Here is a 9,904-nt window from a genome sequence, read left to right on the forward strand (position 1 = left end):
CAGTGGTGGGAAGTTTTCTTGTCACTTCTTGATTGTCTTTCTCAATTACCACGGGCATAACTCGGATGGCAATACAGTCTATATGCACATCCTCCTCAACTTGATTATTTTCTCCAGGATGTGCCCCTGTAGGCTGATTTGCTATGTATACACATCTGCTTTCATTTTCAGTTAAAATGTCAAGTGATCTGTTTTTGTACTGTGGCCTCACCTCTGGTGGGACTAAGTCAAGTCCCTTTTCCACCAGTAGGGGTCCACTCTCTCCATCTGTGTTTCTGCTTTCAGATGGGTTCATGACATTTTTTGTCATATCTTCTTTCAATGATGGTTGGATGTCATGCTTTATTAAACTTTCAGTCTGACCTCTGTTGGAATTTTCCTGGTGTTTGATTACCACATTCGTCTCTTTGGCCACAGACCTCTCACTGATAAGTTGTGTTTGTGTCGTCTGTGGTTTCATCTCTCCACTTTTAACCTCTGGTTCATCTTGCACATTGCTCCTCACTGAGTTCTCATTTAGTTTTTTAATTGTGTAATCTTCAGCTTTTCTTGTTACTGTCCCCTGTTTGGAGAGAAATGGTTGAGTTTCAGCCAAAACTTTATTTTTAGCAGGTTCAATCACTGTGGAGGGCTCATCTTTATCAGCCACAGGGGCTTGGAGTCCCCTTTCACTTTGAGATATTTCTTTCAATGAAGAGCTCTCCCCCTGGAAAATAGTCTTGTATTTTTGAGTTTCTATTTTTGAGGTGTCTTCTTGCATAATTTCTGGATTAATATGTATCCCAATTTTAGTTCCATCATTCCTCGCTGCATCCTGTGTCTCCTGTACAACTCTGTCCTTTTGCATTGCTCTGCTCACAGAAGCATCTTTTGAAGAGTCATTTCCTTTGCTTAGTTCAAGACTATGCCTGGGATGGCATCTCATGTTATCAGCTGGCTCAGTGTTGGTGTGTTCTGTCTCTTTTGCTGGAGTTTCTTTTTGAGCTCTTTTATCCTCCTGAGCATTGTTCTCTGATGGCCTTCTTTCTCTTACAGTTACCATTATTCCCATTATCTGCAAGCTATCATCAACTACAGCGGTTTCACTCTGACCAAAGACAAGCTTTAGCGAGGGCGATGAATCCTCGGAAGTCACTTCATTTTTACTGTCTGCCTTCTCTGGAGTTTCAAGGTTGGAGCTTTCTGTCTTATTCACACTGACTGCTAAAGCTTCAGGTATGACTGGAGCTTTAGTCTGTGATGAATCTTTCTCCACATTGAACGGATCAGTGTTCATAGTAGTGTAGCTTTTAAGTCCATCTTTCTGTTTCTCTGAGTTTTCCTCACGAGTTGCTTCCTGTTTTCCAAGCCTGTTAGGAGCCTGCTCTTTATTTTGTGTTGGAGTCTTTCCGGATTGCTCCTCTTTCTTCGGTCCAGTGTTGGCATTACTTTCAGTCCGTTCTGGTTGTGTGAGTGATTGACTCACAGTGTCAGTCCTCCTCATTGGCTCTGTGGGAGCTTGTCTCAGCGAGTGATCTGGTAACTGGCTGGTGATTGTCGAAGACTTGACCTGTGCTGTAGCAGAGCCAGGAGGTGAAAGAGACCCAACCGGCTCAATATTTATCCCAGAAGGCCCTGTTTGTGGCTTGGGTGTAATATTATTGGACATTGTACTTTCATGTCTTCTTGAGCCTTCCTGTGATAGTGGCTTCTGTCGTATATTGTAACTGGGGGCATTTCCTAAATGTTTAGTGGGATTTTTGGGTAAAAGTCCATCTCGTATAGCATAACCCTTTTCTTTAATTGCTGAAATTTCCTTTTCAGCGTGAGCCTTTATTTTGGAGGTCAGTATCTCCTGCTTGGTCTGAGCTCTCTCTTTGTGAGACAGCGACCTGGGAGGGGTATAACGTGTTTCTTTAATTGGCACTACACTATGCTCGGTTTGCTTGGATTTTTTTTCAAGGGGAAGGGATTTAGCGACTGAAATGTCAAAGCTGTGTTTCGGTGGATCACAGTTTTCAGATTTTTCATGTGCAACCCTGTCATCCTTTGCTTTATCAGTAACTGTCTCACTATTTGTTCTTTTATTCACAGAAGTGGGTAAATCATTTGCACTGGATAATTTAAACTCCTTGGACGACTCACTATAAACATATTGGTTTTCACTGACCTCATCATATTTACTTCTCACTTCTCTCTCCTGATTTTCTGATTTAGCTGTGGCAACTCTACTTTTTGGACTGCTCTCTTCTTTTGGTGCTTTTTTGTTTTTCATTGTCTCTTCAGCTTCATCAAGATGTACAGGTGACTTTTGGCTGTTTTCTTTGTTATCGACTGCAGTGGATGGTTTGCTTTTATTTGCTGAAACTGCAGTATTAAAACCATATTTCTCTCTGACAAGCTCATAATCATCAGCCCCTCTATCAGCTTGAACTCGGCTACACCTGTTGATAATTGAATCCTCATTCTGCTGATGCATTTGTGTTGCCTGAACCTTTTCTTTGCACTCTTCCTTTTTAGTGATTTCAGCCTTTCCACAAACATCTTTATTTGTACTGTTATCCTCCTTTGTGGAAGCTGTATTTCTGACTTTATCTTTCTGTTCTCTCATTTTCTCCTTTATTTTGGCCAACTCTGCTTTAGCTTTGGCTAATTCTGTTTTCACCTGCTCAACTTTATCAGGCCCATGTTTGACCTGCTCTGTCTCTGTTAGCTTTGCTTTGGATTTAGCTGACTCTTCTTTCATTTTCTCTATCTTAGCGAGCTCTGCTTTCACTTGGTCCGCCTTTGCCTGCTCGGTTTTAGGTATCTCTGCACCAGTTCTCTCTCCATTGATCCATCCTGTTTGAATTAGTTCAGCCCTGGCTTTCTTTTCTATAACCTCGTGAACTTTAACGTGATCTTCCTTGACTTCTCCAGGTCTGACCAGCTTTGCTTTTTCTTGCTCTGCTTTGGCCTGTTGTACTTTCATCTGCTGTAGTTTGGCATGCTCTGGTTTAGCTTGCTCTGCTTTTACACGCTCTGCTTCAGCTTGCTCTGCCTTGATCCTTTCTGCTCTGATTTGTTCTGCTTGTACCTGCTTTGCTTCATCCTGTTCAGCTGTTATTTGTTTTGCTTCATCGTGCTCTGCTTTGATCCTTTCCGTCCTGGCCTGTTCACCTTCAGCTTGCTCGACTCTGACCCGCCCTGCCTCCGCAGGCGTTGCTGGTTCGGTTCTGATATGTTCTTCCTCTTTTATCCTCTCTGCTTCAGCTTTATCTGCTCTTACATGCTCACTTTGCTCCCCTCTGGTTTCTTCAGCACTCTCTTTCTCAGTTTTATTTGTTTGCTCTATTTTTACCTTGTGCACTCTGGTATACTCTGCTTTAGTTTGTTCTTCTCTTCTATGTGCTTCTCCAGCCTGTTGTGCTTTAATGTGCTGTGTTTTGGCCTCTTCAGCCTTCTCATGCTCTGCTTCTGTGCCTTTTAATCTGTCCAGCTTGCTCAGTTCTGCTTTGGCTGGTTCTGCTTTGACTTCCTCCACACCAGTTTGCTCTGCTATAATTAACTCTGGTCTGGACAACTCTGTTTTGGGCTGTGCCCTTTGAGCCCAATCTACATGCTGCGCATTAGTCAGCCCTGCTTGGACGTGCTCTGCTTGCATCGGTTCTGCTCTGGCCTGTTCAGCTTTGACCTCAACATACTGTCGGTCCTTCACCTTAGTTGCTATTATAGGGGCAGCTGATTTGATGGGGCTAGATAATGAATTTCTCGCCATGTTGTTGTCATACAGTTGTCTAGGCTCTTGTTGCTGGGATCCTGGTGCCTCATTCTCCTTGAGCAGTGGCCTAAGTTGATTTCTCTGAGTAGTTTCTTGCTGTGTAAATGTGACGTTTTTGTCATCTTGAGAATAATGTGTCTGCAGTTTTCTGTATTCTTGCTCTGCTCCTTTATATGGAGGATAATTCTCTTTCATTTCATACTTTTCATTGTGCCCATAGTAGCGTTGAGGTTCATATTTGTCCTTTGATGCTCCAGGTTGCTGTTGTCCATCGGCTAGAGTGTCTTTAAGTACAGAGCCAGTGCTATGTGGAGCATAATGCTGCACTTGATTTGGAGGGTTAGGATTGACCAGTGCGTGATACGGACTGTGGTACACAGCATTTTGTGAGTGAGAAGAGGCACCTAAAGCCAAATTCCCCTTCAACTCTGTGTTCTGTTGTTCTCTATTCATATTCCAAATGTTTTCACCACCATATTTGTCTCTGGGTGAATGGAATTCATCCTTTAGTGTAGCTGTTCTTTGGGAAGACTGTGCATGTTGGTCTTTCTCTTTCAAACCAAACATTTCTGTGTCTTGGCTGGCTTGGTTACTGACACAGCCCTGCAGGCTCCACCTGTCCTGCGAGGATGCATCACTGTATCCAAATTTGTTTTCTTTGACTTGCTCATATCTATCCACTTGTGTGAATCCCTTTCCTACTGATTCATTATAATTTTGCTCAGTGTGTGCCTTACTCATCAGATAGTCTCTGTTTTGATTGGCATAGTGAGCATTCAACGGCGACGTATCCATAGTTGTGTAGGATGACTGTGTGCTTAAATTAGGCTTAGACAGGGATGACGTAGCCATCGGCATTGTATTAGGGACCCCTGGTTTATTGGAGTTCATCTGCCTGTATACACCACCTGCCAAAGTTTCTGTTTTATCCATCTCACTTTGCTTATAGGGTGTAAAGGATGATAAGTTTTCATGGAGATGTTCTCCATTAGCCAGCTGACTGCTTGGATAGTTTTCCTGAGTAAGACCAGTGAACCCAGTATGATGAGCCATCTCAACTTGCATCTGAGCTGTCAGGTAATCACTTGACATATAATGTTGGCCGGTATGGGTTGTTGTCGATTGGGAAGTCAATGCTGTAAGTGCCAGTCCGGGACTATGCTGCTTGTGTAAAAGCTGATGTGACTGGGTGTCTGTCACACCTGACTCCTCCAGGACAGTCACCGGGGGAATTTGAATATTCGTGTCTGGGAAGTCAGGGATATCTATCACGGTGTCTCTGGGCTCATTTCCACTCTGGTTAAAGGGCTGCTTGTTTTTCTCCGTGGCTTCTAAGTTTTTAAATTTGGTAGGACTGTAGGTGCTTTTCACTCTTTTCCTGTTGTCTTTCAGGTTGAAGAGAAGGCTTGTGGCTCTGGATTTGTAGCTGGACATCCTAACATCAGAAGCGGCTCCCCTGCTCTCAGCCCGTACAGGCGGATGCTCCACAGTGAGAGGTGAAACTACGTACTGCTGGATCTCTGAGGTCTCTGTTTCCTGATGTGTGTGGATTACAGGTGTCAGCAACTGGCTGATGTTGAAGGGTGTTGTGCTGGTGTTATTATTGACAACATTTTGTGCCACTGCTACTGCGGTATTGTTGTTACCAAAGGGAATTAAATCATTGCTGTGCAGCACTGCCTGCTGATTTGCTGTCATCTCCATTGTAATGCTTTGCTCTGATGTCATCATTGTAAGCTTTTGCTGAAGGCCGGTAATGGAGCTGAGAGTGTCTCGGACACGTCGAGACATCTCAATGGTAGGTGAGACGGTTGATGGTCGCTGTGATGGGAGCCTGTTCGTTCCCAGGCTGTGTGTCTGTTTCCAGTGGGGATGATGTCCTGACAGCTCTGACTCACAGCGCTTCTCCAGGGCAGAGGCTCTCTGGAGCATGGTGGAGGTTGACGTGGAGCGTGGAGGAGGGGGAACAGTAGCAGCTAAAGGCGCAAGGGTTTTCCTCTGAGACATAACCCCTCTCTCATCAAACATGGACACATCCTGTGGTTGAGCCCCTAGCGACAGCTCCTTGTACATAGGGGTCTCATACCATTTAGGGAACTCTGAACGGGGTATAAACCCTGAGACTTCTCCTTGTTGGAAGGGAAACCTGTTATGGTCTCTCCACACTTTGAAGGGGCTAAACTCACTATGTATAAAGAAGTTAGAGTTGGAGTTGACCTGTGTGGACATGCTGTGTTTACTGTGGGAAGATCTCATAAAAGAAGATGTAGAATTCATGTGAGCCATGGCAGTGGCTACCTCAGAGGAGTAGAAGCTGTTATCTTGCGTTGAGAAGGGGCCAGATGCAGGGAAGGGACCACTATTAAAATTTTGGTGGTACGCTGTGGAGAATTCAGACAGTTCCCTCTGGATGCTCATAAGGGCTGATTTGTCCCAGCTTGTCTCATTATTCCACTCCCTGAGTTTGCCATCCATCCCCCCGCCATTTCTGTATCCCTCAGAGTTAAAAGCCTTGATAAGAGAGGAGACTCTGGAGCGACTTCTGCGTTGCTGTGAACTCAACTCTGTGGCTCCGTTACTAAGGAGGGACAGATGTCCTTCCCTCAGAGATTGCTCTTGCTGCGACATTTCCACAAAGGAGTGCTGGAATGTGGCAGAAACCCTCCCTTCTGTCCTTCCCTCCCCATACATTCCCATCTGTGGATCCACCCCTGTCTCCGCCCCATATATTCCGCCGTGGATCCAGTCCTGTCCATACTGCTGCACCCTGAGGCTGAAACTCTCATGAGCAGCTCTCTTAAGTTCCTCCCTCTCTCTGACCTCCATGTCCCTGTCTTGGCCACTCTGACTAAAAGCTTGCTGCCTGTCCCTCTGGGCTGAGGGAGAAGAGGAGCAGAGGTCCGAGTCATTATAAACAGCTTCATCTCCAATACAGAGACTCCTGAACGCTCGATCGGTCAAATTACTGACCTCACGATCCGTCTCATCCAGAAAGGATCCACTACTGGACGTGTCGCTGTAACCGCCATCACTGTGCTTTCGGTGCCCGCCGCTCCTTCGCCCTGAGTGGCGTTTCTCCACTGAAGTCATGATGCAGACTCCCTCACGCCAAGCTCTGTCTTCTGCTCAGTTGTCAGCGGAGCTTTCAGGGCCCTGGGTCTGGGGCCCCCAGTGTGGATGTTTGGCAGCTGGTAGCTCCTAAGATATTGTGCATTTGAACAGTCCTCTGTCCAAAAAAATCATGGAAGTCCTTATTTTCCTGCAGGAGAACAGAAAGGAGAATTAGGCTGGACATGCACTGTATGATATCTAGGCATAACCGTTTATCGCTCACAAAGTAGCAGCTTGGCACTGTTGATGTAGTGGGTACTTAAGATTTGATGAGATGGAGGTTTTCTTTTATATTATGTTGATATTTCATCTTGATATGGAAAAGAACAAAGGGTGACTGATAATCCAAAGCACAAGACACCCAAATATCACATGCTTTCCCTTTAACAATTGCCACTGTATAGGGGGATTTCTCATGGTGTTCTTAATTTTAATGATAGTTTTTTTACTATGTATTGAGCAGCAATGTACTGTATGCGTTTCTGAAAACAGCCTTGTAAATCCTCCCACTCAATCGCAGTGACCTTCAGGGATGTGTGGGGAATAAAACTCTCCTGTTGCTAGGCACAGTAAAGACAGAACTCAGCCTCACGTGAGTTATTTTAGGAAAGGAGGATGCTTCCCATACAATCTCAGATGATCATGCATACATGTGCACACACACACACACACACACACACACACACACACACACACACACACACGTCCACAACATGTGCCTGTAATAGAGTACTAGTGAGCAACCCAGATAATTATGTGTTCAGTCATCATCCCTTGTGAATCATCATTTCATTTGGATGGATGAACAGTGACAGATTAACATGAGTTTTGTAACATTCAACGGTTTGGTGGAGGTAAGAGGAGGTTCACAATATCTATGTTATTATCTGTATATTCTTCACAAACATATTCAGTAGTATTTTCAAAAGAGTAAATGTAAAACACTCAAGACCACGGGTGGAGGTGGCTGAGATTGTTTGGATCTGCTGACAGTCACTGACTTTCCTTGTTTCCCTCACTCCTCACCTGCAAATTTGCTGTCTCTCATGCACAGACTTGAAAATTTGGATTCCAGAAAAAAAAATTATTTGAAAAGAAGCAAAAAATAGTCTGTAAGTCAAAACATACTCAAGTTAAATTATTTAATTAAAAAAAAAAAAAAAGACAAAAGACAACAAAGCAACTCAACTACAGTAAAAAGAGCACAGTGATTGCAATTTGTTGCTTCTATGTTGGGAAAAGAGCTTGCTTATCTTCCAGCATGCTAATCTCTCCATCAACGCCTGCTGTGGATGCACATCAAACAGCTGCATAATCTACTCTGCTATTCCAACAAAACTTGAAATTGGATTTTTAGTTGCTCTAAACTGTTATTTGCTGAAAGCTTGTACATTGAAAAGCAACTTAACGTCATGGGTAAGTCCTGGTTAAATTTACTGCAGCTGCCAGGCAGCCTTCACCTTGCCCAGAATATCTAGTGGTCCATTAATACCTCCTGACCTGGGAGCTGTCCATCTCATATGTGTCTACTGAACGTTAGCTGTGCACCATACACTTGTACAGCTGGGCTTCGTCAACAATAAACCACACTAATGTAACTGTTACACATATCTGCCTTCACAGAGGACTACAAGCACCTACTTTTTTACCACTCTAAAGTAACATCTAACACAATCAATACAATACACTATGACAATCTAATTTTAACCCTATGTGACCCACTAGAGAGGATGATTTCAGTGCAAAGTAAACATGGAAAAAATATTAGGTTCATATTTGACACCAAAAATAGTTTCACTTTTAATTTCTGGTAGAATCAATCCTTTATCGTGGGACATAGCGCAATTCTGTCCACCGGAGAAAGAAACACCCATAAACTGCAAATCAGAATAGAGTCTGCCAGTACAACATCAGAATCTACATGTTGCATTCAAAATCATGCACATATGCAGTCACTGTCCATAATTTGAGTCCCTTTTTACTATGCCAATAATATTATATGTCAAACTGTCAGGGTGATTTCTGTTCATCCTTGCATGTGGCAGGTTTATTTTGGTCAAATGAAGGGCCTCCAACTCTAAAACCTGACACCAAGGAGGCCTCGTTTCAGAGAGCTCACTGGTAGACTGAGCAGCAGCAAAGCCCTCGCTGCTAACACCAGAAAAGGATATGATGAAAAGTTTGTAAATGCCACTTACTGTCAGTGGAACAAAACAAAATAAGATACTGTCACTGGAAGGAAATACATGGTATTAGTGAACGTGTTTTGAATGTTTAACATCTTTACACACTTATTCGTGTCTCATCCTGACATATTGGGGGGAATTTTATGATGCAACTGCTTTGAAAAGTTATACGAAATAAATTATGGAAAACAAGACTGCATGCAAGAAACTATGGTCAAGTGGCTACATCCACTGTTTTTTAACATACTTTTTGGGGCTTGAAATCCTATGCTTTAAATTCTCCATCATTGCATACAGATAAGACGTATTCAAATTGAACCCTGGGTTTTTCTTACCTTCCAGTTGTATATTCCATAGTCAAAGTGGGGGGTTTGTAACTCCTCAGAAAGCACCCTGCCTCCCTGGAAAGGCCCCGTCAAGCTGCTCCTGTCACTGCCCACAAGCCTTAGGACGGCTCTGTCTCTTCCTACTGACAAGAGTCCAAACCAAAAAACCTTCTAATACAGTCCACACTCAGGCCTTTGCACATCTGACCAGAGCCCAGCACTGGGACACAGGGCCGGAGACCAGACAGAAATAGAGGAGTTGTCCCAGAGAGAGTGTCCACCATTGGGGACAGAATGAGCGCTTGAGCTTGCATGCGGGCTTGTGAGATCCTTGGGTGTCGAGTGTCAGATGGATGAAACAAACAGCCTCTAAACTATTTATAAATCTGGACAGCTAACTGTTGACCATTAGCAGCTAAAGCTAACTGTCACCACCAGCGAACATGCTACAGCTGGCTGAGGATAATTGCGGGCCTAAAACAAGACAAAAAATATATTTCCACTGGATCTGTTATGATTGTGTGTTTGTGTGTGTGTGAGAG

The sequence above is a fragment of the Myripristis murdjan genome, chromosome 15 (genome assembly GCF_902150065.1).
Source record: "Myripristis murdjan chromosome 15, fMyrMur1.1, whole genome shotgun sequence".
Lineage (NCBI taxonomy): Eukaryota > Metazoa > Chordata > Actinopteri > Holocentriformes > Holocentridae > Myripristis > Myripristis murdjan.